At 42.4% G+C, this 18,083-nt stretch overlaps 1 pseudogene; it reads left to right on the top strand.

Moving 5' to 3' along the window:
• The window catches only part of LOC112070667 (myosin heavy chain, fast skeletal muscle-like), a 26,715-nt pseudogene extending 9,763 nt beyond the window's left edge, over window positions 1-16,952 (top strand).
• Window positions 16,953-18,083: the final 1,131 nt, after the last annotated feature.

The raw sequence follows: 18,083 nt of genomic DNA, 5'->3' as shown, positions 1-18,083 counted from the left end.
ACGTTCACATAATTCTCTTCTCTCTCTCTCTCTTTCTCCTCTCTCTCTCTCTCTCGTCTCTCTCTCTCCTTTCTCTCTCTCTCTCTCTCTCTCTCTCTCTCTCTCTCTCCTCTCTCTCTCTCTCTCTCTCTCTCTCTCTCTCTCTCTCTCCTTCTCTCTCTCTCTCTCTCTCTTCCTCTCTCTCTTCTCTCTCTCTCTCTTCCTCTCTCTCCTCTCTCTCCTCTCCTCTCTCTCTCTCTCTCCTCTCTCTCTCTCTCTCTCTCTTCTCTCTCTCTCTCTCTCAGACCTGCTGGAGAAGTCCAGAGTGGCCTTCCAGCTGCCCGCTGAGCGAGGCTACCATATCTTCTACCAGTGATGCCAACACCAAACCTGAGCTAGTTGGTAAGGCAAAGTACAGGTTTAGGTGAAATTATTCACAACTCCATCTGTGGAACTTATTAAAATGTTCATAGTCCACACTGGTAATATTATTACAATAGAGTACATCCAACGTAACAAAGCATCTAAACATGGGTCAGTCTTTCAATGTCTTTCAATGGAAAGATTAAGTAATGTACTCTGATGCACTAGTCCAGGAGCCTCAGTCCCCCCTTTTGATGCTATTTATTATATACTGCATGTATCCTTGAGTCCATCTATTGAGTAAAGGAGGGAGAGATACTGTAAAGGATAGGACAGCAGAATTAAGAGATTTAACTGACAAGCCATTCTCCGTTGTCCACAGAAATGACGCTCATCACCACCAACCCTTACGACTTCCCCATGATCAGCCAGGGTCAGATCAGGTGGCCAGCATCGACGACAAGGTCGAGCTGGATGCCACCGATGTGAGTGATACAAAGTGTGAACCATATCTGATATGGAATGGGTAGGACCACAATACACACTGAATGCATTGCGCAAATCCAGCTTGATAGCAGCTGGGCACCTTGTGTTGTTGGCATGTGCTTCAAGCCCCTCGTCATGCCTTCACACTTCACCTTGAGGCACATACCTGTAAGACTTCCACAAGAGACTGCCTCTATGCGCCCTGTGGAACTGTGTAAACTCTTGTTGTGCTGTCATATACTAGTGTGTTGGCCAAGAGCAATCATGTGGAACAGAGAAGCCAGTTAATTCTATCCATCCCATTTGTTCTGGACTGAACACAGAACGGTAGTGTACTGTAACTGAGTAAACTACCGTTCAGTTCTTCACCTGGTTGTCTGTTCTCTTTAATACCAGGATGCAATTACAATCCTGGGCTTCTCTAACGATGAGAAAATGGCCATCTACAAGCTGACAGGAGCTGTAATGCACCATGGCAACTTGAAATTCAAGCAGAAGCAGCGTGAGGAGCAGGCCGAGTCAGATGGAACAGAGGGTGAGTCCCACTCATAGACGTAAGATATGGAAAGCATTAGTCCCTTTCCCAGTCCCCAACGRAGAAATACAACACGTAAGAAGTTAATTCCATGTTAAAGGAATTGTGTTGAGATTTTCATTTAAAATGTATGACAAACAAAAATCATACATTTTACAGTTTAACAAACCATMAAACTCTATGTACAATGAACACTTTCAACAATTCACACTGAACATCAAACAAAAACACATTTACAGGAAGAACTGTGCAGATGCAAAGTTTGGTAACAAGAATTTAGTTAAAATCTCCCTCAGTTTTATCTGTGCCCACTTTTTTCAAAAACACTCTTAAATATCTGCTCTGAATTAAGATTCAACGATGTCTGCAAATAACACTGCTGGGTGATTTGAAAAGTCATAGTAAATCAATAATATAATAATCCTCTTAGCAAAAAAATGTATCTTTAATTTACAATATTTAGAAACTCTGAGAATAGAAAGGTTCAGTACTTTTGTGACGCATCACAGCACAGTTGAAAATATATGTCAAATAGAAACTGGATGGTGTTCAGAGATAGATGGGAGGGAAGCTAAAGGATGGGACTAAAAACAAACAAAAGATAAGTATTATCCATGAAATATCCATGAAATGTATATAGTATGTATAAGCTGGAATAAGAAGACTGAGTGCTGTTGTCCATTAGTTTACTCCAATTAGGGGAGAGGTGGTCGGGTTAGGGGAACACAATGACTTTGGACATCACAGTACAGCACAGAGCTCAGTAGAGTACAGCACATTATAGTACAGTAGAGTAGAGCATAGTTCAATACAGCAAAGTAGAGCATAGTTCAATACAGCAAAGTAGAGCATAGTTCAATACAATACAGTATATTACAATACAGTACATTATAGAGTACTCAACTTGTGTTTTCAACTTTGTACTGTACTGAACTATACACTACTGTACTGTACTATACACTACTGTACTGAACTATACTCTACTGTACTGTACTATACACTACTGTACTCTACTGTACTGTACAAACTTGTGAACCGAACTGTGGTTTATGACTACTATGATTTCCCATTGTAGCCAATTCAATTTCGTTCAAGYAATTCTGTTACTGATGAATAATTCATAAACAAAATTGATATGAGTAAAAACACTAACTAATTGGTAGGTCTACTTTTACTTGTTAATTCTGTAAAGTTTCATTGTTCTCCCTCCTCATGAGGTAACAGAATTTTAAAGCACAAGGCAATGTTTTTGAAACTTACAGAAGGCAGAAACATTTCTCCAAAACAAAATCTAAGTGTTGATATTAGTTGTATTTCTAATACCTTTTTATGAGCTTTTCCTGCCAGCTGTTTTACAAGACAACTTGTCCATCTGTTTGACCAGAAATCAAAGCGTTTGCTATTCCTCATTTTCAGGATGGCAAATGGTAAACATATATATATATATAGAAAATATAGACTCTTGCTTTCATTTGACACACAATTTGACATGCTCTTATGAACTTCCCGAGTTGGTGCTCATTGGTCCTTTACAGGGAAATGACCAAGACAGGCGGTGTGCACATGAAAGTCAGGCAGGAAATACATTTGAGACCAAATTCCAACCTCCAGAAATGATTTGAATAATGGATGTGGGTGAATGAAAACTTAACCTATAAAGACATCAGAATCAAGGATCCGTTGTTTGTTCTCTCTCCAGTGGCTGATAAAATCGGCTACCTGCTGGGCCTGAACTCAGCTGAGTTGTTGAAGTGTCTGTGCTACCCAGAGTGAAGGTCGGCAACGAGTACGTGACCAAGGGACAGACTGTGCTCAGGTAGGGCGGTTAAACACAGCATCAGACATTTTCTTACTATCTGAATTATTTGGGGGACAATTACATTGCTTTTTAAAAATACTTCTGTTGTTTTTCTCAACCTTATCACTGGACATGGTCAATATCTCATGTATTATTTGAGGTATTATCTTTTGCAGGTTTATAATGCAGTCATGGCTCTTGGCCAAGTCCATATAGAGAGGATGTTCTTGTGGATGGTCATCCGTATCAACGAGATGTTGGGACCAAGAATCCAAGGCAGTTCTATATCGGTGTGCTCGATATTGCCGGATTTGAGATCTTTGATGTGAGTCTGAGAACAGAACAAGACAATTAGTTGTGATTGAGAAGGATTACAGCCTTGTATGATGAAATGATCCCTTCTGAAATTCCATCAACAGTACAACAGCATGGAGCAGCTCTGCATCAACTTCACCAATGAGAAACTGCAACCGTTTTCAACCAACACCATGTTCGTCCTGGAACAAGAGGAGTACAAGAAGGGGAATCGTCTGGGCTTCATTGACTTCGGCATGGACTTGGCTGCCTGCATTGAGCTTATTAGAAGGTCAGTTGTCTGTAAGGATTATAATGGGATGCAACAGCAAAGCTCATAGGAGCGCATTGATAGATATTTATCATAATGGTACAACATATCTGACTGTTGAGAACTCAATAAGTTTCCTATCATGTCCCTAATGAATATATCCTATAAAATGATGTTTGCTAAAGGAATAAATGTGATCCTAAATGTAAAATCACTAATTTGATATCCATCTCTTTTTGTAAAGCCATTGGGCATCTTCTCCATCCTTGAAGAGGAGTGCATGTTCCCCAAGGCTTCAGACACTACCTTCAAGAACAAGCTGAACGACCAGCATCTTGGCAAAACCAAGGCATATGAGAAGCCCAGCCTGCCAAAGGCAAGGCAGGCCCACTTCTCCCTGGTGCACTACGCCGGCACTGTGGACTACAACATCACTGGCTGGCTGGAGAAGAACAAGGACCCCCTGAACGACTCAGTTATTCAGATGTACGGGAAGTCCTCAGTCAACTGTTGTGCCACTGTATCCGCTGCACCACCTGGAGGTAAGACCGCATCAAGTCAAAAGATTCAATTAAGCGATAGTTACAACTCAGACCCACATTGTCTTTAGAGCAGTGGCACCAACCGTTTCAGAGTCAAGATCACTTTCTGAGTCAAAATGCAGGCCAAGATATCCTGCTGAGATGTTTTTAACATGACTTAGAAAACACAAGCCTATGCAACATTCACCAATTAAAAAACAGATCTGTAGCAATGAGGTTTGTTCAGTAGGCTATAGGCCCAATATAGTATCACTGTATACAGGTTATACTGGAATGGCCCTGCCAATGTGATTCTTCTCAGACCATTTTTGAAATTATACATATATAATATATTATATATATATATATAAGAAATGGGTATATGATCACACTGGCAATATATCATTTGTCGAATTACTTGTGATCCACAGCTGAGTGAGCATAATAGTTTCCTTTTTTTTTACTGGACTGATGGCCTGATCGATGATGTCAGTCTGAGGGAGGGGAGGGAGCGAGGTGATGCTGCCTCTCCCCCGACTCACTGTCCTCCGCTCTCCCTCCCTCCTAAAGAGAATAGGTGACACAGTCTTCAGCTGATGGTGAAACTCAAGTCGCACTGCATTATTTCTGCCTCATGCACCAAATCATGTTGTTACTGCTGTGATCAGAGAAATAGTGAAATATTCCTCGATATTAAATAAGACACAAGCGTATCAGAACACTTTGCTCTTACTCATTCATTACAGTCGCAGTGCTGGTTGTAGCTAGAGTGGAAGTAGGGGAAAGTTATACATTTTATGTCTCATAAAAGTGTGACAACGTGTTGAATAACAACTTAAACATGAACTAACTCATTAAACAGCATCTCTCTGCTGTATTCGTTGAGTCTCTCTCTAGTCATGGTTTCAATCGTTTTTACATCTCAAAGTAGCAACTTTGTTGTGCTTCCGATTCTTCTTTTTACAATCTATTGCTCGAGGAAACTGTACGAGGAAGGTGCTCTGAGCTATCTGATTGGCCAGCGGTAGGCCTATCGGTGCAGTTGATTTGCTCTCTACTTCAGACATGAAACGTTCAAAATCCCGATCGACCTGTTGGTGACCAATGCTTTAAATTCTTTAATGTATCGCAATTTATCAGGGTTATTACTGGGATAATTTATCATTCAATAGGTGTTATTTTGCCCCCACAGTTCCACTCGGCACCCGCCATTCTCGCATCTGCCCATTCATTCAATCCCTCTCACCCATCCTCCTTTAACTTCATCAACATCCCTTGAACAGCCATACACACCCCCAACACACACCCACAGCCCCCCGCACCCCCCCCGCCCGGCCCCCCCCCCCCAAGCCCCACAGCCCCCCCCCCCACGCGGTCCGGTCTCCCACCTGCCCCAGCCACTCGTTCCCTCCCACCCACCCGCTTCCCAGGGTGAGCTATTGAAATGTCTATATTCAGTCCTCCAAAAGGTGCATTGATTATRATAAATGATTTCTGAGAACATGGTTTGTAARCCTRTTCCAGGAGAACTTACAAAAGCTGATGACCAARTTGAGGAGCACTCATCCTCACTTTGTGCGCTGCCTGATCCCCAACGAGTCAAAGACTCCAGGTACAAGAAATATTGACTTGAATATTACATCTTATCTATAGAGTATGAGTAACCTTAACWAGCCCAATCCTTTAATCTGTTAATACGTAMTAAAGAGACTTGGTTTGTTTTTCCAGGTCTGATGGAGAACTTCCTGGTTATCCACCAGCTCAGGTGTAATGGTGTTCTGGAGGGGATCAGGATCTGCAGAAAGGGCTTCCCCAGCAGAATCATCTATGCTGACTTCAAGCAGAGGTACACACACAACACACACACACACACACACACACACACACACACACAACTCTCCAAGGGTTTTCCCAGCATCAGAATATGCTTAGCTTTTATGTAATATAACCAACCTATTACAACTTGAAATATGATAACAATGTCTCCTCATTCAGGTACAAAGTACTGAATGCCAGTGTCATCCCCGAGGGCCAGTTCATGGACAACAAGAAGGCTTCTGAGAAGCTGCTTGGGTCCATTGATATAAATCACGACGATTACAAGTTTGGACACACCAAGGTCAGTCAKATAKCCCCAGCAAAAGCTGACATCCAAACACAACTTCAATGATGATTTAAACATGAACCATTCAACATCTGTCCAGTTGGTTTATCCATCCTTTCATTCCTTCTTCTTCATTTAAAGGGTCAATCTGCAGTTGCATCCATTTTTTGAATGATACATTAATGATTTGTACCCATTGATTCTTGAGAATATAACTTATAAATGCCTCATGAGCTTAGTTCAACTGTAGAACCCAAAGTATATGCTTGTTTTACCCAATGGTTTGTAAACTAAGAAATGTAAACTAACACTGTATAGCCTCAAAACATGGTTCAACCTATCATGTAATAGCATGGATGTCAGTCTCTGCATCCATACTCTGTCTATTTGAGAGTGGTTACATATCTCCAGCCCCATCCTTCTCTTTTTACTGAAAAAGGGGCGGGAGGAAACTTGTTAATGCTCAACTGCTGTTTGACCTTTAAACTTATGAAAAGGTGGAAAAAACATTGAACAATGTTTTCTTCAAATTCATACAAGTATAAAACTCAACTCATTACATGTGCATTGTGTAGAGTGGTATGGCTTCAGTTATCTGTATCTGTGTACTTATCATCTACAACTCTGCAAGAACTTACAACTTTAAACAACTATCCCATGGTTTGTTTGTTAGCATTGCAAAGTAATGTTTTGTTAAATAATCTAGGGTGTTGTTCCCCTTTTTGATTCAACCCTTTCTATCTGTCACCATCTGTGGTTCAGCCATGTTTACCTGTGTCTCAGGTTTCTTCAAAGCCGGTCTGCTGGGTGTCTGGAGGAGATGAGAGATGAGAAGCTGGCCGTTGCCTGGTCGGCATGGTCCAGGCTCTCAGCCGTGGATTCCTCATGAGAAAAGAGTTCACCAAGATGATGGAGAGGAGGTGAGGAAGAGTAGACATCTTGSCAAAGCTTTCTGTGGACCTGCTGTATGTAATGCATTATGATCACATACTGTAAATGCTGTGAGTTGATCAGAAWGAGAAKGTAGGTCTTATAATGCTCTATTAGTGCTGCAGTTTGGGATTTGGCAAAGCTGTTCAGTTGTCATTTATATTGGTGATATTTACCCATTCATTKTTAAATAACATAAAATGCCTCCTGATTTAAGCATGACCTGTCAGTCCTTGCATCTAGAACTCTGTCTATGATTTTAAGAGTTGTTCCATTTRCTTAGCTCRGTTCCTCAGCTGTATACACAAAGTGTTGGAGGGGCAGGGGGTTATTCTTCAAATCCCAGAATGTAGCTTTAAGCATGTCACTCACCATGCCACTCTATCCTCTCTGTCGACCAGAGATGCCATCTTCACCGTCCAGTACAACATCCGTTCATTCATGAATGTGAAAACCTGGCCATGGATGAAGGTGTACTTCAAGATCAAGCCCCTGCTGAAGAGCGCTGAGACRGAGAAGGAGCTGGCCAACATGAAGGAGAACTTCGACAAYATGAAGACAGACCTGGCCAAGGCTCTGGCCAAGAAGAAGGAGTTGGAGGAGAAGATGGTGTCCATGCTGCAAGAGAAGAACGACCTGGCACTCCAAGTTGCATCTGTGAGTGAGAAATTATCCTCATAAGATCATATTTTCATACACATGAATACACAAACGAGCACACATTTATTTATTCTTTAATTATTTATATTGATTTGTTTAGACTTTTTATGACTAAATCAAATCTATATTTTGATAAACAACATGAGTCCTCAAATTTTTCTCCTGTTCTGAAATCAGGAATCAGAGAGTCTGAACGATTCTGAGGAAAGGTGTGAGGGGCTCATCAAGAGCAAGATCCAGCTGGAGGCCAAACTCAAAGAGACGACAGAGAGGCTGGAGGATGAGGAGGAGATGAATGCTGAGTTGACTGCCAAGAAGAGGAAGCTGGAGGATGAGTGTTCTGAGCTGAAGAAGGACATTGATGACCTGGAGCTCACCCTGGCCAAAGTGGAGAAGGAGAAGCATGCCACTGAAAACAAGGTCTTGTGTCTTACAATAGACAGTCTAACCCAAACCATAATCAACTCAAAACATAGCTCAACAGAAATGGAATTCCAGATGCATTGTGGGTGCAGGAAATATGAAGACACAAAATAGTAGAATAGTGGTACTCCCCACATTCATTGCATGTTCTGCTCCTACTTGTTTATGACTTCCATTCAGTACACTGGCATGGAGTACACTGCCACCTAGTGTTGAATCTATAGAACAGTACTTGTTGACACATTTCTATTCTGAATTAAATGAATGCAATACATATGAAACTAAATCTCCCCTTTGTGGTGAAGTGAACAAAGACACATTTTGTTGTGGTCGTTTTCAGGTTAAAAACCTGACAGAAGAGATGGCGTCTTTGGATGAGAGCGTTGTCAAGCTGACCAAGGAGAAGAAAGCCCTCCAAGAGGCCCACCAGCAGACACTGGACGACCTGCAGTCAGAGGAGGACAAAGTCAACACTCTGACCAAGGCCAAGACCAAGCTGGAACAGCAAGTGGACGACGTGAGTGGAGTTTGACATTTTYGCCWTGATAGTATGTAAGATGTTATTGTCTTCAGTTGTTTAGATTTGAACAATACATGTCTATTTTTATGTTGTAGCTTGAGGGTTCTCTGGAGCAAGAGAAGAAGCTCCGTATGGACCTTGAGAGAGCCAAGAGAAAGCTGGAGGGAGATCTGAAACTGGCCCAGGAGTCCATAATGGACCTGGAGAATGACAAGCAGCAGTCTGATGAGAAAATCAAGAAGTAAACAAACAATACCTGCCATATTGACAATAATGGTTGTTCTTGACTAATTCTTGTAATTATGAATTAGCATTTACATGATACTCTCTCTTTACTCTATCGAACCGAAACCAACTTTGCAATCGACGTGTTTGTGTTTCTTAGGAAGGAGTTTGAGACATCCCAGCTCCTCAGTAAGATTGAGGATGAGCAGTCTCTGGGAGCTCAGCTACAGAAGAAGATCAAGGAACTCCAGGTACAGTACAGGACCTCAGCTCCAGTACAGGAAACGACACACCTGAAACATTTCGTAAAATAATATTCTGGTAGCAGACATTTTTTGCTGGTGGGTCAGTAGATTGGATGAGGTTGAGGTTTGAGGTTTCTTACCGTTGTGGTTTTTGTTCCCGCATGGGACACCATCTACTGAATATATTAGTGTAACTGGTTTTGTATGAACACATTTTTAAAAACATATACTATTATTGTTTTATGTATTGTAGTATTCATCAACCGTGCTCCTGCCCACTGTTCTAGGCCCGTATTGAGGAGCTGGAGGAGGAAATTGAAGCTGAGCGTGCTGCCAGGGCTAAGGTTGAGAAGCAGAGAGCCGATCTCTCCAGGGAACTTGAGGAGATCAGCGAGAGGCTGGAGGAGGCCGGAGGCGCCACTGCTGCTCAGATTGAGATGAACAAGAAGCGTGAGGCTGAGTTCCAGAAGCTGCGTCGTGATCTTGAAGAGTCCACCTTGCAGCATGAGTCCACAGCCGCCGCTCTGCGCAAGAAGCAGGCCGACAGTGTGGCTGAGCTCGGGGAGCAGATCGACAACCTGCAGCGCGTCAAGCAGAAGCTGGAGAAGGAGAAGAGTGAGTACAAGATGGAGATTGATGACCTCTCCAGCAACATGGAGGCCGTCGCCAAGGCTAAGGTGAGTAGTGATGMTTTGATCAAGCAGTGTTGAGGAGAGTCAACTACATTACCATTCAAGTGAACTGAAGTTGACAGAYGTCCCATARATAKAGTAATGATGGAACATGTTTCACTAACAGGGCAATCTGGAGAAGATGTGCCGTACTCTTGAGGACCAGCTGAGCGAGATCAAGACTAAGAATGATGAGAATGTTCGCCAGYTCAACGACATCAGTGGACAGAGGGCCAGACTCCTGACAGAAAATGGTACCATCATCAACAATGAACAACAAACCAATTCTTTCTTCAGTAAAACACAATAACATGTATTGGGGGGCTTTATCCATGTAGTCCAGTCCACATAGTTTCTACTGTTCTGACTTAAACTGTAATGATCGCTCTTTACAGCCATTTGTTACATTATCAGATTTTTTTTTAAATTCAGATTACTAATACTTTTGAAAAACTAGATTATTACTTATTTGATTACTTTGAAATTCAGAAATTATGTTTGGCAAAAAACACATTGACTTCGTTTTGTTTTCTCGCAAGTTTGTTAGTTCCACCTGAGCGAGTCTGACCAATAGTCAGAGACCACTATGATGACACACCAAATGGGTTTGATGGATGCTTTTTGTCTGCTTCTAATGCCTCTTAATGGGAAAGTAATCCAAAAGTAACGTAAAGTAATCAGATTACATTACTGAATTTGGGTAATCCAAAAGTTACGTCACTGATTACAATTAGACAGGTAAGTAGTAACTGTAATGGATTACATTTAGAAAGTAACCTACCAAACCCTGACTATTTAACACCCTTTCATTGCCCTACGTTACTGTCACGATCGTCCTCAGGGTGGAAATGACAGGACCAAGGTTCAGCGTTGTGAGCGTACATTTATTTTTATTTATGAATGTCGCCAACAGAAACAAGAACCAACAAAACGAGCATGAAGCTGACTATGGCTATACAGGCCACTAACACAGACAACTACCCACAACTAAGGTGGAAAAACAGGCTGTCTAAGTATGATTCCCAATCAGAGACAACGATAGACAGCTGTCCCTGATTGAGAACCATACCCGGCCAAAACATAAAAACAAAACATAAAAGAAAATAAGGAAACTAGAATGCCCACCCTAGTCACACCCTGGCCTAACCAAAATAGAGATAAAAGCCTTTCTATGGCCAGGGCGTGACAGTTACTTGAAATACATGTTCAATCTTAGAGACAAAGACCCTATTAACAAGATGTGCCTTTGTCCCTGCAGGTGAGTTTGGCCGCCAGCTGGAGGAAAAGGAATCCCTGGTGTCTCAGCTGACCAGAGGCAAACAGGCCTTCACCCAGCAGGTTGAGGAGCTGAAGAGGCAGATTGAAGAGGAGGTCAAGGTAAGGGAATTTTGAAATCCCAATGCGGCCCTCGAGACAAAATGATTGCCCACCCTGATATAGACAGTGACTAGGCCACCCTCAGAGACTTCCACTGTCATTTGTGTTACTATCTCTCTTAGTCTTTGTATTTCTCTCTTTCTCTCGCAAAGGCTAAAAACGCACTGGCCCACGGTGTCCAGTCTGCCCGCCATGACTGTGACCTCCTGAGGGAGCAGTTTGAGGAGGAGCAAGAGGCCAAGGCAGAGCTGCAACGTGGCATGTCTAAGGCAAACTGTGAGGTGGCTCAGTGGAGGACTAAGTATGAAACTGATGCTATCCAGCGCACAGAAGAGCTGGAGGAGTCCAAGTGAGTCGCACGGAACAGCAAAACTCAATATAGGTGTGGATAGTGAGTGGTAGGGGGCTCTAAAAAAATGTTACGTTGATGTAATGTTTGTAAACCCTCTGTCGTCCAACAGAAAGAAACTGGCCCAGCGTCTGCAGGAGGCTGAGGAGACCATTGAGGCGACAAACTCCAAGTGCGCCTCCTGGAGAAGACCAAACAGAGGCTGCAGGGAGAGGTGGAGGACCTCATGATTGATGTTGAGAGAGCCAACGCAATGGCCGCCAACCTCGACAAGAAGCAGAGGAACTTTGACAAGGTGAAAATGAATTATCCTCAACCTAGAGTGATATTTTCTGTCTGCTACATGATCTATTGTAGCATAATTGTAGCATATTTCTGATTCCAAACTCTTCATCAAGACCTAATGAAAATCCCATTGATTCCCCAGGTTCTGGCAGAGTGGAAGCAGAAGTATGAGGAGGGTCAGGCTGAGCTGGAAGGAGCTCAGAAGGAGGTTCGGTCTATGAGCACTGAACTCTTCAAGATGAAGAACTCCTACGAGGAGACTCTGGATCATCTGGAGACTCTGAAGAGAGAGAACAAGAACCTGCAACGTGAGCATTTGACAGCAGTTCTATTGAGCTCATGTCTAACTAGTGTAATTAACATTTCAATTTTTTAAAACTTATTATTGGTATCCCTTTGAACAACCCAAAGAAGTGGGGGCAATTATATTTGCAAGACCCTATGAAGTGCTGATTAATTCATGAATCAAATCAAATCACATGCTTCATAAACAACAGAAGCTGTTCAGGGTCCTGTCTGTTCCTGACTTGCTGCATCGTTACCGCTTGCCGTGAAGTAGCAGAGAGAACAGTCTATGAATTGGGTGGCTGGAGTCTTTGACACTTTTTTGGGGCCTTCCCTGACACCGGCTGGTATAGAGGTCCTGGATGGCAGGGAACTCGGCCCCAATAATTATTATAATTCACTGTCAACTTCAGTGTATTGGCAATACCCACTGAAAATCTCCCAAGTCTAAACTGCTCCTGTGTTTGTGTGCAGAGGAGATTGGTGACCTGACTGAGCAGATCGGAGAGACTGGCAAGAGCATCCATGAGCTGGAGAAGGCCAAGAAGACCGTGGAGACAGAGAAGTCTGAGATCCAGACCGCTCTGGAGGAGGCTGAGGTACAAACTACAGCTGTTTGATGGGATAAGCAGTGTTAATGTGATCATTTGGATCCCCATGAGCTTTTGCAAAAGCATCAGCTACTCTTCCTGGGGTCCACAAAAAACACAAAACACAACAAGTAACAAAACACTGATAGACAAGGACAGTCACACAAATGTAAAATATGATATACAAACAATAAAATTAAAGTGGTACACTAGGCAACTCCAGCTACAGTCCCACGATCCCTGTATTGGTGTTTATTGTAGTCATATATATTTAATTCCTTGTGTTATACACATCCAAATGTATTGAACACAATTCGCCTGACTGCTTCTCTTTGTCCAGGGAACACTGGAGCACGAGGAATCCAAGATTCTGCGTGTGCAGCTGGAGCTGAARCAGATCAAGGGTGAGGTGGACAGGAAGCTGGCTGAGAAGGACGAGGAAATGGAGCAGATCAAGAGGAACAGCCAGAGGATGGTGGACTCCATGCAGAGCACCCTGGACTCTGAGYTCAGGAGCAGGAATGATGCCCTGAGGGTGAAGAAGAAGATGGAGGGAGACCTGAACGAGATGGAGGTCCAGCTGAGCCACTCCAACAGGCAGGCCGCTGAGGCCCAGAAACAGCTGAGGAACGTTCAGGGACAGCTCAAGGTAAAGGGACTGGGCAGAGATTTGTTTGTGAATCTGTAGAAATGAATAGAACAGAGAAATACATAGAGTTGACTAATATAGTGTAGAAAGGCAGAGATATTGAGGAAATTCTTACCAAGGAGCATTTATATCAATGACCCAATCACCTCTACTTCCACAAGTCCTAATGAACCCATYTCATTGTGAACCCCAGGATGCCCAATTGCACCTTGATGACGCTGTTCGTGCCGCAGATGATATGAAGGAGCAGGCAGCCATGGTGGAGCGCAGGAACGGTCTAATGGTGGCTGAAATCGAGGAGCTGAGAGTTGCTCTGGAGCAGACAGAGAGAGGCCGCAAAGTGGCTGAGACTGAGCTGGTAGACGCCAGCGAGCGTGTTGGACTGCTGCACTCCCAGGTATGGGTCAAAAGCCATTTCTAATGAAACTCAGCCAGGCATACCATTTCTGCTTTGTCACTTGAAAGTTCTCTTGAGAATCAAAAAAATGGGTTTACCTCCTCCAGAACACCAGCCTTCTGAACTCCAAGAAGAAGCTGGAGTCTGACCTGGTGCAGGTGCAGGGAGAGGTGGAAGACATTGTCCAGGAGGCCAGGAATGCAGAGGAGAAGGCCAAAAAGGCCATCACTGACGTGAGTCCTTATGATCTATTCAATTACATTCACTTCATTTGTATCCATGGGCCAATGGTAGCTGGGATGGTTTACCACAACAAAGATCTCAGAGGGACATTATGATTGGTGCCAATTGGTGCATAATTTAAACAAACTACGATTTCAGGCGGCCATGATGGCTGAGGAGCTGAAGAAGGAGCAGGACACCAGCTCTCACCTGGAGAGGATGAAGAAGAACCTGGAGGTCACAGTCAAGGACCTGCAGCACCGCCTGGATGAGGCTGAGAACCTGGCCATGAAGGGAGGCAAGAAGCAGCTCCAGAAACTGGAGTCCAGGGTGAGTTAACAGCAGGGTGGATTAAGGTGGATTGAAAGACTGATTGCTGGAAATGTATTTAATCATACAAATACACAGGAGCATTGTGTAATGACTTTCTCTCACAAAGGTGCGTGAGCTCGAGACTGAGGTGGAGGCTGAGCAGAGAAGAGGTGTAGATGCAGTCAAGGGAGTCCGCAAGTATGAGCGCAGAGTCAAGGAGCTCACCTACCAGGTAAGAGAAAGTACCTTCTTCCCAAACTTGACACTAACACAGACAGGTTTGTGTTTAAAACTATGGTTCATTGATTCTTTGATCTTGTCCCACAGACCGAGGAGGATAAGAAGAACGTTGCCAGACTTCAGGACCTGGTAGATAAGCTGCAGATGAAAGTCAAGGCCTACAAGAGGCAGGCTGAGGAGGCGGTGAGTCACATACTTAGTCATTATACATTGATAAACATATTTTTTCCCCTTGTAGACATTACAAAACTTAATATCCATACAGTTTAGTTTAGGCTTTAACCAATGCCTCACAAAGAAGAGCACTGATTGGTAGATAGGTCCAAAAAAATGGCAAAGGAATAAACATTTTACGGGTATGCTTTTCATCGACAAGTACTGGGGAGTTTTTCAGGATGAAAAAAAACAGACAAAATCCGAGAGAAAAAACAGATTCAGTCTGCTTTTCACCAGACACTGGGAGAGAAATTAATATTTCAGCTGACAATAACCTTAAACAAGGACATATCTACACTGGAGTTTCTTACCAAGAAGACAGTGAACGTTCCGGAGTGGCCTAGTAAAGAAACGAAAGGAAATGAGGAACTGTGATATCAGGTGTCGCTAAAGTTGTTCAAGGCCGAAATTCACACTGTGAATGGGAAGATTTCCATCCAATGCGCCATCCACTTCTTTCGGGTGTAGGTGGAACGGGAGTGGAGGATAAACTTTGACTTGTAGAGTAAACAGAAACGCCAAAGCAAGGCTTCTGCTTACAGCCATATTGGTCGCTAAAAGAGGCTACAAAAGCAAAACAAAAAAACGAGTGAATCGTTCCGGACCTGTTGGTTGATACACTCAACTAAAAAACATTTTTTACAGCCTGTAATGAAGATAAAATAGCTTACAGACAAATACAACTACTCGCACCAAACACATTCTTTAAACAGACACACTCATCCAGAGCAATTAGGGTTAGGTGCCTTGCTCAAGGGAACACTGACAGACTCTCACCTAGTCGTCTAGGGGGGTTTCAAACCAGCAACCTTTCGATTACTGGCCGTACGCTCTTAACCGCTTGGCTATCTGTGGCTCAGTATTAACTGTGGGTAGCTAACGAGAAGGATTTTGACTTATATCTGCTTGAAAAATTATGGCGAGACTTAAAAATGTCTGTCTAGCAATGATCAACATCCAAATCGACAGATCTTGAAGAATTATGAAAATATTGCACAATCCAGAGATTTACCCATAAAGACACTGCTAAAGAGGTTTATAACATGTATTGACCTTGGTGGGTGAATACCTATCTAGTCCTGATATAGTGTTTTATTTTTTATTAATACAAATGTTTTTTTAAATTGTTCTTCTACTTTGATTTTACAGAGTATGTTTTGTAGATTGTTGACAAAAAACTAATTTAAATCCATTTTAATCTGATTTTGCAACACAAAATGTGAAGATTGTGAGTGTGAATYCTTATGATAGACACTGAATGCCCTGAAGGCAGTGGTTTGATCCCCCATTTCACCACTCATTCTCTCTGCTGGATCATCTATCCTAAATATGTCAACGAAAAGAGTACTTTAAGAAAAAAATATATTAATTTGCTACTTGAAGCTTCAAACTTTGAATGCTGATTTTACACTCTCCTTCTCTTTTCCTCACCCAGGAGGAACAAGCCAACGGCCACATGTCTAAGTTCAGGAAGGTTCAGCATGAGCTGGAGGAGGCTGAGGAGCGTGCTGACATCGCTGAGTCTCAAGTCAACAAGCTCAGAGCCAAGYCCCGCGACACTGGAAAGGTACGGAGCTGCTGCTAAACCTATACCTGACTCATGTTKAGATATGGCCACATCAACACCACCTATGATATAGTCTTCTCAGAGGTCAATACTGACCTTTTACACACGTTAAAATGTATTTAAGATCTCTAAGAAGCACATTTCAGGTAAAAATAGATGAATTCAAACTAAGACGGTACTTCAATATTGAAAATCAAAGCTCAGCACTGAGCATTTAATGCTTCATTCATTACATTATTTCTAACTGTACAGATATTCATATATTTTGCATGTTCATTATTAATACTCATCCATTATTTTCTTTCTGTCTTCCTTACAGGGCAAAGAAGTTGCTGAATAAACAAGACCAATGTCTTACATCATTTTCCCGTGTTGCATAAAATATGATTTTCATGGTGAAAATGTTTAACTTTGATTAAAAACGTGTCGGCCTACATACTCTCTTTTGTGACTGTGGACTCATTACTCAGCTAACACATGTACGCATGTACGCCTACATTTACACTTTTGTGACTGTGGACTCATTACTCAGCTAACACATGTACGCCTACATTTACACTTTTGTGACTGTGGACTCATTACTCAGCTAACACATGTACGCCTACATTTACACTTTTGTGACTTTGGAGAAGAAAAACAAAACACCGTTGGATTGCTCGTTCAAACGACTTAGTATGTCATTTGAAACGACTTCGTAAAAAAAATTGTTAAAATGAGACTATTTTATTTTATTTTTACAACCGAATAGTTAATAGAAAATCTAAATAGTGCTAGAGAGAGCTAGCGCTTGTACCAGAGCGATATTGGAGTGGGAGAGAAGGCCGACACCATTTTTTATTTAATCCACTCGAAATACGCTCTGCTGCTCCTTCTACATTCGCCAATTTATACGCCCAGACATTCAAAAGCAGCCCTTCTTTAGGCTTTACTGTCAATGAATGATCATATCAATGGATGGAATCAGTGAAGGAATGGCTGCAGCAACATGACAGTCTGAGAAGCTGCAATAACAAATCAGGCATAATTAAGAAAAAAATCACAATTAAGTCGTTCCAACTACTTAGTGTCTCGTTTGAACGACTTAGTATCTAATTTTWATGTATTTTTCTACTAAGTCGTTCAAACGAGAATTTGCTATTTAAATTGCCTTGGGAATCAGGTCTCCCGTTCTCAGCTTATTCATAGCATTAAATTATTTTACTTTAAAGAAGCAATCTGGGGATTCCAGCAACAAAGCGGCCACCCCAACGAAGTGATCACCCCAACGAAACGATCACCTTTTTTGGTAAACAGCTGAGGGATGAGGSTGGGAAAATGTTACCACTCAAATTCATAGTTATGGATGCAAGAACTGACCATCAATAACATTAAAGTGATTGTTTTTATCCTCTACACTTGGAGGAATTGTCCTATATCACGTGTCAAACTCATTCCACAGAGGGCCGAGTGTCTGCGGGGTTTCGCTCCACCCTTGTACTTGATTGATGAATTAAGGTCACTAATTAGAAAGGAACTCTCCTCACTTGGTCGTCTAGGTCACTAATTAGAAAGGAAATCCCTTCACTTGGT

This window comes from Salvelinus sp. IW2-2015, unplaced genomic scaffold, assembly GCF_002910315.2.
Source record: "Salvelinus sp. IW2-2015 unplaced genomic scaffold, ASM291031v2 Un_scaffold1385, whole genome shotgun sequence".
Lineage (NCBI taxonomy): Eukaryota > Metazoa > Chordata > Actinopteri > Salmoniformes > Salmonidae > Salvelinus > Salvelinus sp. IW2-2015.
The sequence above is the reverse complement of the archived record's forward strand: the minus strand, read 5'-3'. Positions and strand labels throughout refer to the sequence as shown.